This window comes from Eleutherodactylus coqui, chromosome 11 (assembly GCF_035609145.1).
Source record: "Eleutherodactylus coqui strain aEleCoq1 chromosome 11, aEleCoq1.hap1, whole genome shotgun sequence".
NCBI lineage: Eukaryota > Metazoa > Chordata > Amphibia > Anura > Eleutherodactylidae > Eleutherodactylus > Eleutherodactylus coqui.
In genome coordinates, this window is record NC_089847.1 from 127777130 (window position 1) to 127794796 (window position 17667).

At 47.2% G+C, this 17667-nt stretch overlaps 1 protein-coding gene across 1 annotated transcript in view; it reads right to left on the reverse strand.

The window, feature by feature from the left end:
- Positions 1-17667, reverse strand: part of LDLRAD3 (low density lipoprotein receptor class A domain containing 3) — a 170200-nt gene that overhangs the window by 122873 nt on the left and 29660 nt on the right. The gene's annotated exons all lie outside the window — the stretch shown is intronic.

Consider the following 17667-nt stretch of genomic DNA (forward strand, 5'->3'; position numbering starts at 1 on the left):
GTACCAGAACCAAGCTCATAACATAAATACAGCACAAGAACCAAACTCATAACAAATATTGTGCCAAAGCCAAACTCATAACATAGGTTCAGCACCAAAACTGAATTCATAACATACAGTACCAAAACCAAGCTCATACCATATATGCAGCACCCAAGCTCATAGACGTAAATCCACCATGAACCAACCTGAGTACACAGATACAATACCAGAATCAAGCTCATAATAAGTACAGCCCAATAACAAAGCTCAGTACATACATACTACACTAAAATCAAGCTCATAACATAAATACAGTAGCAGAACTAAGCAATTGTGTTGCCTGGGCGGCAATAACCTGACAGCGGCACCTTGGAACATCAGAGGGGTGGAAACAGAGCCAGGAGGTGGATGATTCATATAGCTCTACCAGACGCTTCTGTATGGGGAAAGAAGATCACCGGCCCAGGTGGACCTAAAGGGGAGCATTCGCTCCCATCCTACATCTGCCTGGTAGCCCCTTTACAAGCTGGTGGCAAGAGCCCTTTGCGACCGCACGGGTTGCACATAGCGAAGGCTGGCCATGATACTATGCAGTATATCTTTTTTCACTGTGTTTCTTTCTATGGAACAGTATAGTCCGTGGGATGAATAAAGCCCTATAGATACACCTGGCTTAGTCTGCGGACCCTTCTAACAAGATGACAACCCCTCCAGAAAGTGAAGTTGAAGCGTCAGTCAGCCGAATTGGATTTGGCTTCTGAAACCCCTCATCGATTATGGCCAGGTGGCTGTGGTTGACCATGAATGGTCGTCCATGTAATCCATGAACTGGTGAGGTCAACCAAAGCAAGAGTCGCTGATACCAGGACGTCCCATCGTTACAATCCCTGCCCATAGCCCATCATGGACACCTCATTTGACATCTCCCAGACTAAGAAATATTACCATCAAAATAATTCTTTGCCCTGCAGCTCGGATACAGCAGTCAGAAACTCACTTTCTATTTTAGATACCTCCTTCGCGATCTTAAACACCGAGCGCTCGCCTTTATCACACCCCATCCTTTTGTCGCCATGAGATGTTATAAAAAGGTCTCTGTGGCTCATTATTAGATGTTGTTAATGAGTCTTCCTGTCGCTTCTGACGACCCAAAAACTTGTGGTGGAAGTCAGGGATTTTCTGCGTTGCTTGTGGAGGATTGCGGCTTGCGTCTGGTTGAGCACCGAGCTCTCCGATTTATGCTCTTCTCCGAGCTTCAAGAAAGCAACGCTCAACAAGACTTACAAAGTCAACTACCAAGAGTCCAATGCCAGCTTTAGTAGGACATGTTGGGTAAGAAGAAGACATGTTGGGGTTCTAGAAGACCATGGGACTAGCACAAGGGCATTTATGTATTACAAAGGTAATGCAAAAAGTTGCAACATGTTCCCCTGGACCCAACTAGACAAAAATGGACAAAACAAGTGATACGAGGATCGCTCCGAAACCTATGCCTCCTCTTTTACGATGATGAGGGTATGGCAATGGAGTCTGAACCTTCTCGCCAATATCCAGTAAAATGTTGTTGACGTGCGACGGATGACAGCAGAGGGGGAAGCTTGACGATAAAATGGCATCTGACATGAAAGTGCGTCGGAGGCAAAAGGTGTGTAATTGAATTCCTCCATGCGGAAAAAAAACTGCACCCATTGATATTCATTGACTCTTGTAGAACATTTCCGAAAACCAAATAGTGGATGTTAGCACAGTGAGGCGGTGGGTGGAGCGTTTCAACAGCGACGTGTAAGACAAGACATGTTCCGGATGGCCATGCACAGACGTCACATCGTGAAATGAAGACCGGCTCGATCAGCTCATCCACAACAATTGACGGATCTTAGTTTCTCACCACTGTTGATACAGACCACCTACCGCCTCACTGTGCCAACATCCACCGATTGGTCTCCGTAAATGTTGATGAATGTCAATCGGTGTCATTTTGTCCATACGGAGAAATTCAGTTAGATGCCCTTTCATGTTCGACACCATATTGTTAGACTGCCCTTCTGCAACAAGTTTACCGGAGATTGTCGGGAAGGTTCAAACTCCATTACAATACCGCCAACATCCGCATCTGATGTTGTGTGCCAACATGCAGTAATAAATAGGGGCTATTAGTATCGGGGAGACCCTCGTAGAAAGTTTAGGAATTACAATCTGCTTTATTATGGACTCCCGTACACTAGAGGGCAGTGTTAATTAAATGCTGCAGGGAGGAAGAGGGGTGGGGGGGCGATTGTTCCATTTTCCGATTGACGATGATGATCATCCATAACCTCAATGAACCAAACACGGATCCCTCACATTCACTTTGTATATTTCGGCAGCATTTTGCTGTGACATTTATCGCCTCGCCGCTCCCTACTACAAAGTTCCCCGAGGCTTTTACCTACTTCTTACTTCTGCAGAGAAGCTCCAGTATGTAATCAGACAGACACACGGCTCTTTGTAAGTAGGTCGTGTTATGTAAACTTGGAAAGCTGAGAGTTGCTGGCACCTTCTGTGGATGTGAAAACGCCAAAAATGTCCTCGCCAACCAGTACGCTGCCAAGGATAGACGGGTGTAGGACGCCCCACAGCCGCATCGACTGAGCGCACGGACTTGCATTACTAATATCCTGACTATGGAGCGTTGCATGCTGTGCTGTGGTCTCCACAGAAGGTTCCGGAGGGCAAAAATAGTGAGCAGATCAAAAACCGCACCTTGTCGATTGTCCAGGAAGCCAGAGGCTCAAAACCTTTATTTTTGATGTCCACGTCAGGGTCAATTTGTGTCGAGAGTTCAAGATCTTTAAGGGGGTTGGACATCATCACAAGTTATCCCTTATCCACAGGACTGGGGTCCCACCACCGAGAGCTCTGCCGATCTCGAGAACAGTGGTTCGTGTCCCCCTGTGCCTGTCGCTTCTCTCCCCGCAGTGATGAGAGGAGCGCTGGCCGAGCATGCGCAGTCGGCGCTCTATTCATTTCAATGGGGCTGATAGAACTAGACAAGCCGTTGCCACTTGGCTACCTGCGCAGCCCCATTAAAAGTGAATGGAGTGTTAGCATACTTGCGCGACCAGCGCTTCATTCAATCTCCTCACTGCGGGGGGTGCAGTAAGCCAACAGTGAGGAGGAGTGTGAACATGGGACCCCCGTCCTTGGGTTCAGTGGAGGTCTCAGCGGTGAGACTCCCACTGATTAGTAAATTATGCCCTATACTGTGGGCAGTTGGCCATCCAATGGAGATTTCAGATGAAGTCAGCCATAAATGGGCTGCAGTGGTCATATAGTCTTGGTGTTGGTCGTGTAATGGATGGAGCAGGAAGTGGAGAGCAACAAGGGGCGGGGCACTGGTGGAACGGAAGTAGCAGGAGAGCGGAGAGGAGTTTTTGTTCTTTCTCCACTACCCTGAGCAAGTGTCAGAAACTTTTTGAAGCTGAATAACTTATGGCATTGTCACTCAAAAGGACAGTCTTCACAGACCAAAAATAAATGACAAGTCATTCAGAAAACAGTTGTTAAACTCCCCAATGTATGACCAGATTTAAAGGGGTTGTCTAGCTTTAAACTACTGATGACCTTTCAGGATAGGCCATCAACAATAGATCAGAAGGGGTCCATCACTCAGGATCTTCGCTGATCAGCTGTTCAGCAGACTGGTGTGCTCATGCACTGAGCTGGTGGTGTGCGCAGGAAGTAGACAGCTCCGCTGACTCTGCAGTGGCCAGACTTGGTATTGCAGACAAAATTCCAATTGAAGTGAATGGGAACTTGTTGTCCAATACAAAGCCTGACCACTGCACTGGAAATGGAGCTGTCTGCTTCCTGCAGAAATCAGCTGAGTGCATGAGAGCTCAGCAAACAGCCGATTGACAGGGTTCTGGAGGGTAAACCCTCACCTATGTACTATTGATGGCCTTTCCTGGCCATAGTTTAAGGGTGGACAACCTTTTTAAGGGGGAGCAGCAAATAGAAATCTGAGCTCTCTACCTTGTTTAAGACCCCTGGTAAGATTTTAAGCAATGAAAGACTGGCCTATCCGTCCCACGGTAAAAAGGAAATTGGAGACAAGGTCTTTGGCTTGGGGATAGCACGGTCACCTTGGGGCACGACCCTGTTGTACGCAGCGTTCGGACCTCTCCTACATTTTTACCCTCTGTACTTATAATATTCATCGTGTTCGTAAGATATCATCTGTTTCTCCTCTCATCCTTCCCGAATACGTTCCCATTAACGGCTCCGGTTGTTGCTGCCATTAAATGAAGGCAGCATCTCTTGGCCGGTTGTGCTCGATTTGCTTCCAGGGTTTGTGAAACCACAGGGCGAAATGTTGGGCTGGGAGCCAGCCTGAAAGACTATCTTCCTAACGATTTCTATTTCCTCACAAGGCAAAGTTTCAGGTCACTTGACTCCCTTCTTGTAAAGTGCACCGCTCTTCAATCCGTGATGATGTCAGCGATCATCGATGAAATAGAAGCCTCTTCTCTCTGCACACAAGGATCCCTGATGGCCGCCTCTGGGAGCTTTAAATACTCCACAGTGATGGTATCGTCCTTGTCGGAGGCCACAAGGGCAGGTTCAGGCTTCTGTTCACATAGACCTTAGGCAAAGTCCTATAGGTAACCTTTAACCCCTTAATGACTCGGCCTATTTTGGCGTTGAGGACCAAACGATTTTTGGTATTTTTTTTTATCTCCATTTTTCAACAGCCATAACTTTTTTATTTTTCCGTGGACGCGGCCGTATAAGGGCTTGTTTTTTGTGTGGCGAGCTGTAGTTTTTATTGGTACCATTTTTGGGTACATCGACTATATTGTAAAACTTTTATTATTTTTTTTAATGATAGCAGGGAGAGAAAACGCATCGATTCGGCCATAGATTTTTTTTTTTAAGCGTTAATTATGCAGCATAAATGACACAATACATTTTTTTCTGCGGGTCGCTATGGTTACAACGATACCAAAATTCTTAATTTTTTTTAGGTTTTTCCACTTTTCCACAAAAAAAACCCTTTTTTTTTTTTAGAAATCATTATTTTTTCTAAAATCGCTGCTTTCAAAGTGCTATAAACTTTTTTATTTTCCCATGGACGGAGCTCTGTGAGCGCTTATTTTTTTGCGAGATGAGCTGTAGTTTTTATTGGTACCATTTTGGGGTACATATGTTATCGTGAGAGCCAGCTGAAGTCACAGAGGGAGCGCCTCTAAGTAGATCGCGGCAGGGAAGCAGTTAACAGTGGGTGGGCGCATCTCCGATGCCCCCCGTTGTCGCAGCGGGAGGCCGGCTACTAGCGACAGCCGGCTCCCGCTGCGGGATAGCGCGAGATCTGCTATGATCTCGCGCTATCCCTATGATGTAAGGGTACGTCGTTTTGCGGGAAGTACCCCGCTCTTATGACGTACCCTTACGTCATGGGGAGGAAAGGGGTTAAGGGCGGCAGACGTTGATGCAATGTCGCATACAAGCTAAGGGGAAAGCTGTTAGGCATTGTCATCAGAATGACGGCCATTTTGAATGCCGCCATCTTGGATTCCAGTGGAAGCTAATTGTGTGATATATCAAACTGGTAGAGAATTCCCCAGAAAAGCAACAATGTTCGTCATTTTAACGTAACTTTATTTGTTCTCATGTTAACACCACGATTTTCCGGCATTACAGACAATGTGAATAATGGGGTTATCTCAAGCGGAGCGTTTTCAGATGGTCCTTATGTCAAGTGAATGAAGCACACGTCATCGCCGCGGAATTCAATCAACGCCACCAACCACACCTCCCATTACCCACAATGTAGTTGCCAAACCCCTTCCCAAATTCTGAGAAACAGGTTCTGTCGCTGATGAACCAAAATCCGGACGACCAAAAACCGTTCCCGATGAAGCATCAGCCACCCCTGCTCTGGCCTCGTTAAACAGTAATGACTTTTGTTTCTCCAGATTTTGGTTTAATGAGCGACAGAAACGGATTTTTGTAATTCGCAAAGAAGTTTGGCGAACTGCGGAGATTTGGTTGGGAGGCGTTGACTGAAATCTTCAGGGATGACGCGTGTTCTTCATTCATCTCAGATCAGGATGATCTCAACACGTTCAGCTTCAGATAAGCCCATCATTCATATTGCCTGTAACTAAGAAAAATCAACATGTTAAACATAAAACCGGTAAAAAGTTATGTTAAAATGAAGAACACCATTGCTTTTCTGGTGACATTTCCTGCCGGTCTGATACGTCACATGCCTACCTTACCACTGGAAAGATATGGAGTTGAAGCCAAGATTGTGGCATTCAAAATGGCCGTCCTGTTGGTGACATGGCCAGGTTTTCCATTTCCCCCCCAAATGAGATCACGGTCTGCCCAACGGTTTTTATTCCATATGGGCGTTTCCACATTTTGAGACGCCCCGTATTACCCTCCAGTCAAATGTTTGTGCACACCGCTTCATTCCATGGTCGTTCGGTTTTTGTTTTGTTTTTCTACACCGATCATTGAAAACGATGAAGAAAGACATCTAGGATTAAGCAAAAAAAGTGTTAAACCAGAAGATGTTTTGTATTTTAGGTTCTTCGCAGGATCCGTCTCTTGCCTTGATGACCGCTTTGCGCACTCTTGGCACTCTTCTCTCCATCAGCTTCATGAGGCCGTCACCAATGAACAGCTCCACCTTGAGTTCATTTGGGGAATTTCTTGCCTTCATAATGGGTTTGAGGCATCAGTTGTGTTGTGCAGAGCTTGGGTTGGGACACAGTCCCATACAGTGTTTAGCCCCATTCAACTGAGGTCTATGGCAGGAACCAATCGACTAAAGAGAAATGACAGTTCATCATTACTTTAAGACATGACGGTCAGTCAATCCGGAAAGTTTAGAGAACTTTGAAGGTATGGAAAACATCAAACACTATGATGAAACCGTCCCTCATGGAGGTCGGCCCCGGAAAGGAAGACCAAGAGTTACTTCTGCTGAAGAGGAGAAGTTCATTAGAGTTACCAGCCTCAAAAACCACATATCAGCAGCCCCTCAGATAAGAGCCCACATAGACCAAGTACCAGGCGCATCTCAACATCAACTGTCCAGTTGTAAACTGGCATATACTTAAGATAGGACACGAATAGTAGAATGGTGGAGGTCCGTCACCCGGAATCCCTGCTGATCAGCCGTTGCCAGACCGATACACGGAGCTAATTTGTGAAGGAAGCAGACAGCACTGTTCTGTCTGCAGTGGCCAGGCTTGGTATAACAGGCAAAGTTCCCATTGACTCCAATGCCTGTAGTACCAAACTTGGCCACTGCAGTGGGAACAGAGCTATCTGCTTCTGCAGAACTCAGCTTAGTGAGCAACTTCTGTAACCAACATGACTACCTCAGCATTGTGCAGGCGACATGCCATTCCATCGTGGGACCATCATTAGTCTTTCAGCAGGACGATGACCCCAAACACACCTCCGGGTTACCTGACCAATCGCCCGACCTAAACTCAACTGACCACGAGTGAATTTGACCACAGAGAGAGGGAACAGCAGGCAACAAGTGTCCATAGCCTCTAACGAACTTAAGAAAGCTGTTTGTCGCCGGATGCCTGAATCGTCACGCTATCTCACCGTCACGCTAGCTCACCGCCGCTTGATTTTTTTTTTTCCTCTTTTTTTCCAAAGCTGATAAAATACCTGCGAGGCTTACAATTTCAGTCTGAGAACAACATCAAAGAAACACTACAAACTGGTTATGAGGGAAAGAAAAGGTATTATGTTATTGTTAAAGGGGGTTTTCGAAGATTAAAACCCCACAAAGCTGACGGCAACATAAAAATAAAAAAGGGCTCTAATGTACTTACCTCCTGAACTCCATCACCGCGGATGTGCTGCCGCTGTTATACTGTAACTGAATAGCGGCCGACCAATCAATTACTTTCTTACTCTGAGTACCCAACATAAGACGGTCACACGACTGTAAGTGCAGGATGCCACTTCCATGTATTTTCTTTCCTCTCCCGTCTCCTGCTCTCAGAGTACAGTGAGTGCAGGAGAAGGGGGAGGAGTCGGCTTATGTTCTGCAGACAGCCGCAGCATCAGGCAGTAGTCCTGTGTGAGGAACGAAGACTATTCCACTGCTTCTGGTAGAATAGGTTGGGCCGTCGGGGCTGTGTACTGCAGGGGGAAAGGAAGGGGAGGTGCCATGATTTAGTGGGGCTACAGAGGGGGCACCAGTACTTAGTGGGGCCACAGAGGGAATGTCAATACTTAGTAGTGCCACAGAGAGAATGCCAGTACTTAGTGGAGCTACAGATGGAGTATCGGTACTTGGTGGGGCCATAGTGAGAGCACCAGTAAATAGTGGCACCACAGAGGGAGTGAAATACTTATAGGGGCCACAGGGAGAATGCCAGTATTTAGCAGGACCACAGAGGCAATGCCAGTACTTAGTGAGGTCTCAGAGGGAGTCAATACTCATTGAGCCGTAGTGGGAGCCCCTGTACATAGTGGTGGCACAGAGGGAATGCTAATAGTTAAAGGAGCCACAGAGAGACTGCCAATACTTAGAGGGGCCACAGAGGGAATATGCCATAACTTACAGGAGCCATAGTGGAAGCGCCAGTACATATTGGTATGAGAGGGGGAATGCTAACAGTTAGTGGAACCAGGGAGGGAATGCCAGTACTTAGCGGGGTCTCAGAGGGAGTTAGCACTTAGTGGGGACATAGTGGGAGCCCTTGTACATAGTGGTGCCACAGAGGAAATGCTAATAATTAGTGGAACCACACAGAGAGTGGCAGTATTTGGAGGGGCCACAGAGCGAATATGCCGATACTTACAGGAGCCATAGTGGATGCACCAGTACATAGCGGTTCCACAGAGGGAATGCCAGTACTTAGCGAGGTCTCAGAGGGAGTTACCGTAGTACTTATTGGGCCATAGTGGGAGCCCTCGTACATAGCGGGTTCACAGAGGGAATGCTAATAGTTAAAGGAGCCACGGAGGGAATGCCAGTACTAACGAGGTCTCAGAGGGAGTTAGTACTTATTGGGCCATAGTGGGAGCCCTCGTACATAGCGGTGCCACAGAGGGAATGCTAATAGTTAAAGGAGCCACAGAGGGAATGCCAGTACTAACGAGGTCTCAGAGGGAGTTAGTACTTATTGGGCCATAGTGGAAGCCCTCGTACATAGCGGTGCCACAGAGGGAATGCCAGTATTTAGTGGGGGTCATAGAGGGAATTGCTCGATTGCTAAGGTTGGAAAAACAAAACAAAAAAAAAAGCCATCAGATTTAACAACCCGCATACACGAGTGCAATAAGCCGCATACACGAGTGCAATAAGCCGCATACACGAGTGCAATAAGCCGCATACACGAGTGCAATAAGCTCCATACACGAGTGCAATAAGCCCCATACACGAGTGCAATAAGCCCCATACACGAGTGCAATAAGCCCCATACAAGAGTGCAATAAGCCCCATACAAGAGTGCAATAAGCCCCATAAAAGAGTGCAATAAGTCGCATACAAGAGTGCAATAAGCCGCATAAAAGAGTGCAACAAGCCGCATACAAGAGTGCAACAAGCCCCATACAAGAGTGCAATAAGCCCCACACAAGAGTGCAATAAGCCCCATACAAGAGTGCAACAAGCCCCATACAAGAGTGCAACAAGCCCCATACAAGAGTGCAACAAGCCCCATACAAGAGTGCAATAAGCCCCATACAAGAGTGCAATAAGCGCCATACAAGAGTGCAATAAGCGCCATACAAGAGTGCAATAAGCCGCATACAAGAGTGCAATAAGCGCCATACAAGAGTGCAATAAGCCCCATACAAGAGTGCAATAAGCCGCATACAAGAGTGCAATAAGCCCCCTCCCTCCCCCTAAAACCACTGATAACTATCATTCCGCCAGCAGCATTTGTTCTCTAGTTCTGCAGTCATACAAGGTAAAGTTCAGGAAACTTTAAAGAAAAATGAGAAGAATGAGGATTCCTCATGGTCCGCGGGATATCAGACTTATCGCCTCCAAGAATGAACAGTTTCTCGGGTGGAATAACATTTTCTCTTCGGCTTCCTATGGAGTCGTGCAAAAGGATGACACATTGAAAGCAAATGAAGCCTAAACGATGATGCGACGCCTCATTTGCTCATTATCGCTGCACATTAATAACACCATGATAGGAGATAAGGCGGCAAATTGATTTTCACACGGCAGGCCTGAATACAATCGGTGGGCCCTCCGGTGCGTTCTACGTGACCCGCGGGGCGCCCGCCTCATTGTAATCACAAAGCACTGAACTTTCTTCTCTTCGCCCTTCTCTTCCATTCCAGCGATTTCTTCAGACACAAAGGGAACCATTACCCGGTCATTTAAAATAAATAGCGCCATTACTCTTCTAAACGCCGGCTTAGAAATCCTCGGTCAGAATGTCAGAGCGCCCATCACATCACCCGGGCGGAGCTCCGTGCGCGGATGGGATGTGGGCCATTCATAGGTCATACTAATTAAAATCAGATAGTGAAGCATTTTCCATTTTTCTAATCCGCTTTTTTTTTCTGATTATAGATTTTTTTTATGCTATTGTCTGTACGTGACTGTTGGGGGCGCCATCTTGCCTGAGCTGCTGTTAACAGCATTCAGAGATGTGCTTTACAGCAGCTTTATGGGCCATAGACACAATAGACAGAGGGGGGACCATGTCTATGGGAGAGTGCTGTGGGCATGCTCTGTGACCTGTGCAGGGAGGGGGAGGAGGTGAGCTGTGACCATCAACTATTGTATAGAATAGGGTCACACGCATGTATTCGAATGTAAAATAAAACTCAAGGTTAAGTAAAAATAGAGGGAATGTATTGACTTTTATGGGACAGTGTTGTGGGCATGCTCTATGACGTGCAAGGAAGGGGAGGAGGTGAGCTGTGACATCGCCTAGTGTGAATGGTGGTACTGCACCTCCTGTAGTGAGGAAGAGACTGAATGTAGCACACTAGCGCCCCATGCGGAGATAGTCGAGCAACATCCGCTTTTCTATCTCCGTCATCCCCATTGAAATGATTAAAGCGATGACGGTGACCAGCACTACCTTCATGCTGACATCACTGCGGGGGGGGGGGGGGGGGGGAGACGTAACCCCCACAATAACATGAGGATGGGACACGGGCGCCCCATTCTTGGGATCATCTGGTGGCTCAGTGGTGAGACCCCCAGCCATCAGCGAGTTATCCCATTACTGAATTCGTATTTAACAAGACGACCCGCACCCCGACTCTAGATTCATGAAACAGGAGGCTCAGGATGAACAGTCGTAAAGGTCCATTACAGAGCATCATAGGAGGGGAGCGGAGGAGTACATATAATGGGATGATGCTTCTCCCTACAGCAGATCTGCCCCGCCACTTCTTAAGAAATGCGCGGTTCGCGCTGCGGCGCCTGTTTGCCGTTATTATCCCAGGATTATCGCTTCCCTCCGTTTTTGTTAATGTAATGTGACAATTTTAAGCATTAGGCAAAACATAATATTTTCCCAGCGTGCTGAAAAACGAATAAAAGGGCAATTACTAGAATGACAAATCAAATGGCAATGCAGCGCAACGTTCCTGTACTAAAATCCATTTTACTGTAATCCGCTGCAAAATACCGTTATTCCTGCGAACACAAAGGCTAAATGTATGTCATGTGATGCAGATACGGGGGGGGGAGGGGGGGCGGTTATCAGGTCCGGGCTGCCCGAACCGCAGGGAACCTGAACCTGGGATGGCGGTTGGCCCTGCGGGTCTGATACTCTGAAGCGCTCTGGCGTTGCATTATACATGCACTTGAAGCTTCGGCTCACGGTAGCGGGCCGCCCCGGCCTCTTCTCGCCCGCCGCATGACCAAAGGCTCTCTCCTCCTGAGTGTATAGGAAGAGAGCGTCAGGCTCCATGTAACGAGGAGAGGCCGGCGCGGCCGACTACCATGACTTGTAGCTCAGCCCAGAAACTTCAGAGTGCATTTGTGCTGAACCTTCGCACCCACGGGGGCAACCGGCATCCCCGTCCGGGTTCAGGCGCCCCAACTGAATCCCTTTAAGAATTTTGTATTGTTAAGGTGGCAGAAAATTCAGAATGAGAATAGACAGACATGTAGAAGAGATGAGATTAACCCGATTAGGAGCGAGCGCCATACATATACGGTCCTTGGATGTGAGCTGTAATCCCGCACCAGAGTATAAATATAGTCAGGTGCTTGGCTATCAGTGACAGCCAAGGACCCAAAGGAGAAGACAGAAGCGGTTTTTAACCCGTTTTACTTTTGAAGCCCGCATAGTGCTTAACGAGCTCTATGGAGACAATGAGGGAAATGACGTGCCAGTTCCACTATTTGACCCGGCAATCACGACTGTCTGCATGGCAGAGCTGCAGGGTCTTCGAAGACCCCAGCCCAGCTCTGCCAGTGACTACGGTCACTACAGGGGATGTTCCCCTGTAACTGGGGTTCCTCTGGATGCGGCTCCTATGGGTGCCCCAGCTACAGTGGAAAAGTGTGAACACAGAAAATGATAGTGTGAATGTCCCCCAGGGGTCAGATATGACGTCATCGGGGACATAGATGCATATGACGTCATCGGGGACATAGATGGAAGAAATGGGAAATCTCGCATCGCACTCACCTAGCACGTGTTTTCCAGCCCCATTGAAAACACTGCCCAAAGATAGGATAGGCTGAGATTTTCTTTTTCCGTGAAAAAATAAAAATTGCTCATTTGTGTGACCCGATTCAAAAGAATGGGGTTCATATTCGTGCGTCTCGCAATACGCAAATCTCACGTGACTTTCTCGGCCGCGTGGAATCCGCTTGAGCCCTGCGTTTGCAATGCTGGCCTAGTATAATTTCCCCAGCACACAATGCGCTTGATACCTGAGGAGGCCGTTGCGCAAAATTTTGTGACTTTTTTTTACGTAAAGCCTTCGTAAATGTCCTCCGCGGTCTCTGACTTACGGAGCGGCTAACGATGTGAGGAAACCTCGTTTTATCAAAAACCTGCTCCGAAAACTTTGTAATTAATACTCAGAACTTTATGAACTCAGAGATATGTAAAAAGTGAAATAATGGTAAGCTGGAGCTGCGGCTCTGAAGGAAGCGCTGACATTGAGCGCCGCGCCGGGTCACATGAGGATCTCCGCCGCCGAGGCTTCTGCTTGCAGCCAAATTGCTTGCTGATCAATGAGGTCGCCGGGAGTTCACAGTCTCAAAACCCAGAAGACTTACGGCTTCAAAGTAAAGGCAAAAGTTCCTTCAAGTCTTCATCGATTCGAATGACTGAAATGTAAAGTTTATCGCACGCAAATTTCTTTTTTGAAGCCTTGCTCTGTGTGCGGCCGGCGAGATAAATGCATCTTCACATCTTCAGAAAGCAGTTTGATTTTCGCGGCGTCTTAAAGACGATCCATCAGCTCTCGTGACGCGTCTTAGTAAATAATCATCTGGCCCGTGAAACAACTCATCGATGGCCTCGTGCGAACGGGCGGAATTGAATTGTGGAATCCGCGATCGGCACCCGCTGTTTAAGCCGCTCATAGGAAAGCATGCGGCGTCCTCAGCTCCACGCACGCAGGCGGATTCGATTTGCGGATTCCGCGAGAGAAAATAAACCGCAGAATGCTCCATTTTAGGGCTCCTACCCCCTAGTGTTTTTTTAACACTGCGATAATCGTAAAATCGCAAAAGCACAAACTTGCGATTTTTGGGCGATGCGATTTTAACATTAGAAAGTCCTATTTTAACAAAACGCAGCGATATCGCAGCGTTAAAAAGAACACTAGTGGGTTACGGCCCTTAGGGCGGATTCCGCGCAGACGAGCTCCACTGATCTCTATGGAAGCGTTCAATCTGCAATGCATCCACAATTATATTGCGGATCTGTAGGCGAATGAAAATGATGCAGGGGAATAAAATGACCCCCTCACTAAATATCACTTGCCTAACGCAGGAGGAAGTGCGGAACCGGTTAAAGAAGATTAACACCAGGCCTAGATGGAATACACCCAAGGGTTGTAAGGGATAGACAGACCGCTATTTCTTATATTTATGTACTCTCTTGAGACCGGCGTTGTACTGCTGGCTTAGCGCATTGCCAATGTGGTTCCAATATACAAAAAGGGGTCTAAAAGTGAGCCTGGTAACTACAGGCCGGTAAGTCTCACCTCAATAATTGGAAAAATATTCGAGGGGTTTCTGAGAGACTCCATCGAAGAATACCTCAAGGAGAACAACAGAATAACTCCTCACCAGCATGGGTTCATGAAGGGTCGATCATATCAGACCAATCTGATGAGCTTCTACGATGAAGTAAGCTCTAGGCTGGACCTGGGAGAGTCTATTAATCTCGTATATCTGGACTTCTCTAAAGCATTTGACACCATGCCGCATAATAGGCTAATATACAAAATGAGGCAGCTCGGATTGGGCGAAAATGTGTGTATCTGAGTAAAAAATTGGCTAAATGATAGAAAGCAGAGGGTGGTAATAAATGGCTCATACTTTGATTGGACCACAGTCGCTAGCGGGGGGCCACAGGGTTCAGTATTAGGCCCCACTCTGTTCAATATATTTATCAATGACCTGATAGAGGGGCTGCACAGCAAAATATCAATATTTGCAGATGACACAAAATTATACAATATAATCAATGCAACGGAGGACAAAGTGCGGCTACAAACGGACCGAGATAAGCCAGGGGCTTGGGCAGAAAAATGGCAAATGAAGTTCAATGTGGATAAATGTAAGGTCATACACATGGGCAGGAGAAACGGATGTCACCAATATACACTAAATGGGGTACTGCTAGGGAAAAGTGATATGGAAAAAGACCTGGGGGTACTGGTGGACTGTAGACTAAACTGGAGTAACCAATGCCAGTCAGCTGCTGCAAAAGCTAATAGAGTCTTGGGGTGCATTAACCCTTTCCAATCCACTGTCTAACGTCTTCCTACATTCTGACTGAAGCTTGTACAGCTCCAATGTCAGAAGATATCCGACAGGGTATTCTCACCGTCTATTGCCAGCCACTCTGCTGTTGAAGCCTCTCTGGTGCACACACACTGGCTTTAGCCAACAGATGGCACTGTTGTATAACAGCAAAAAGAGAAAGTCTTTTAGCAAACCCTGAATCCAAAATTGGATTGGAAAGGGCTAAAAGAGGTATAGGGGCGAAGGACGAGAACATTATCCTCCCACTATATAAGGCACTTGTCAGGCCTCACATGGAATACTGTGTACAGTTCTGGTCACCGGTGCTCAGGAAAAATATTGCAGTTCTAGAGGGGTTCAAAGAAGAGCAACTAATCTAATACATGGAATGACGGGACTGGAATACCCAGAGAGGCTATCCAAATTGGGATTATTTACCCTGGAAAAAAGACGGCTAAGGGGTGATCAAATAACTATGTATAAATACATGAGGGGACGATACAAGGATCTCTCCCAGGATCTGTTTATACCCAGGACTGCGACGGTAACGAGAGGGCATCCGCTACGTCTAGAGGAAAGCAGGTTCCATCACCAACACAGAAATGGGTTCTTTACTGTAAGAGCAGTGAGACTGTGGAACTCTGCCTGAGGACGTGGTGATGGCAAAATCCATAGAGGAGTTTAAGAGGGGACTGGATGTCTTTCTAGAGCGCTATGATATTACAGGATATAGACATTAGGTGACCAGCGGGGTTGACGATTTCAAATGCTGATCCAGAGATTACTGCCATTATGGAGCTAGGAAGGAATTTTTTCCTCCATAGGAGCTAATTGGCTCGCTGTTTTTTTGGGGGTTTTTTGCCTTCCTCTGGACCAAGCAGGGAGGTGGGGGGGGGGGGGCACCATTGGGCTTGCGATTGTTTTCACCACTGACGATCATCCACAGAGACAAACCATTGAATCCGCGACCTCCCGCAGGCATTTATAATTCCCTTACACAATGACTCGCAGGTCATCCGCGCTGCCGTGTGCATCAGGCCAAACTCTCCGTTCCTCTGTTACTCCACCTAGAAATATATAACTAGCCCCGCCCCTACACACTGATTGGATGGGGTTCAAGGGTTAAATTCCACAGCGTAAACAGACATGCGGTGGGTTTAGTTTCCGCAGTGTTTTTTAAAACTGCTGCAGATTTGTTGCAAAACTTTCTGCAGCTCGTGAATGAGATTTTTTTAATCCCGCCCCCTCGGCCCGAACTGGAAGTGACGCGGCATCAACGGCCTGCGGGAAGGTGGCCTAAAGCTACATTCACATGAGCGCCAATCTCGTGCCGGTCATGTGCATTCAGAGACTCGTGCGAATATGAACTGCGTCTTTCTGAGAGGAGTCATACAGATGAGCGATTTTTGGTTTTCTCCCCCTCCGTTTTCACGTCCTTCGGAGCGCATCTCCAATTGTTTTCAACGGACAGCCAAGCGCATCGCATGGCATGCAATGTGCATGCGATTGTGATGTCTCACTTACCGATCCTCCAACGTGCGTAAAACAATCTCGCACGAATCTTGTGTTGCGAGACGCACAGATCTCGCACAAATATGAACCCACGTGAGGGTTTTTTCCCCTGCATCGCAACAATCGTGGAACGTCCTACCTTCGAGCGTGCCCTCGCATTGCTCACGGTCTTCAAAAGGGGTCAGCGACAGCATCGCACCTCGTGCAAAGTGCGCGCGGTGCGATGCAAGGTTTCCCGTTGCGAACAATGGGGGACACTCCGCATCCCTACTGCTATTTCCTCGAAGTGATGCAAGATGTTTTTGAAAACACAAAAAGATGTTGGCGACCGCGATATCGGGGTCATGTTTCACTAAAATAAAGCATCCCTCTCGCCTCGGGCGCTCCACGAAGATGCAATCCGTTTTTGAAGCATTTTACGTGCGTTTAAAAAACTGAAGTAAATTTGTTTTGACGCAAATTGTGTGTTTTAAGCTGAAAACCACATTGTATACGCAGGAAAATCGCGGTGAAACGGTCAGTTTTTCAGTGACCTACATCGCGCTCGCCTACTATTTGTTGCGCATTGAAATAAAGCCGCCCGGTAACGCTTCTTAATTCGTAATTTTCTATAATCGTAATCAACGATGTCTGAAAGTGAAATCTAAATCGGCGCAAATCTTCCTGTTTATTCAGGTCCGCGGCGGGGAAAAAAAAATTTGCATAATTCATAAAAATAATCATTTTTCCTTTGGCGCGAGCCAGCGTTTAATCTTTTTAGCAGTGAAACCTGCGCGCCTTTAATCCCGGCCACTAACCATCTTATCGCCTCGATGACGGAGCGCTGATAATTTACTCATTAACACGGTTTTGAGAGTTTGGGTTTTCTTTCCTGCGAGCCGCCGGCGGCCATGATAGATTGCGCGCTCCTCTGATCACGTCCTCCAGGTTTCTCCTCGCTTCACACAATCGCCGTCTGTTTCATACTGAAAAAGTCTTTCATTTAGTCGTACCGCTCGAGCCAAAAATACCTCAGGACTGGGCAGCGCGTCGCAGCGCGGCGTGCCAAAGAGGCCGCTGCGGAGCCAGTGACCTGAAATGGCGTAATATTTCACTCAATCCTTTAATTAATTTTTGATACTAATCCTGCATTTATGATGGGAGCGAATTGGAATATGAAATCAAAACAGAAACGGCTCCCAATCGGGTTCCGCTCACAGAATATCGCTATTATTGTGCTCCACGCATGGCGG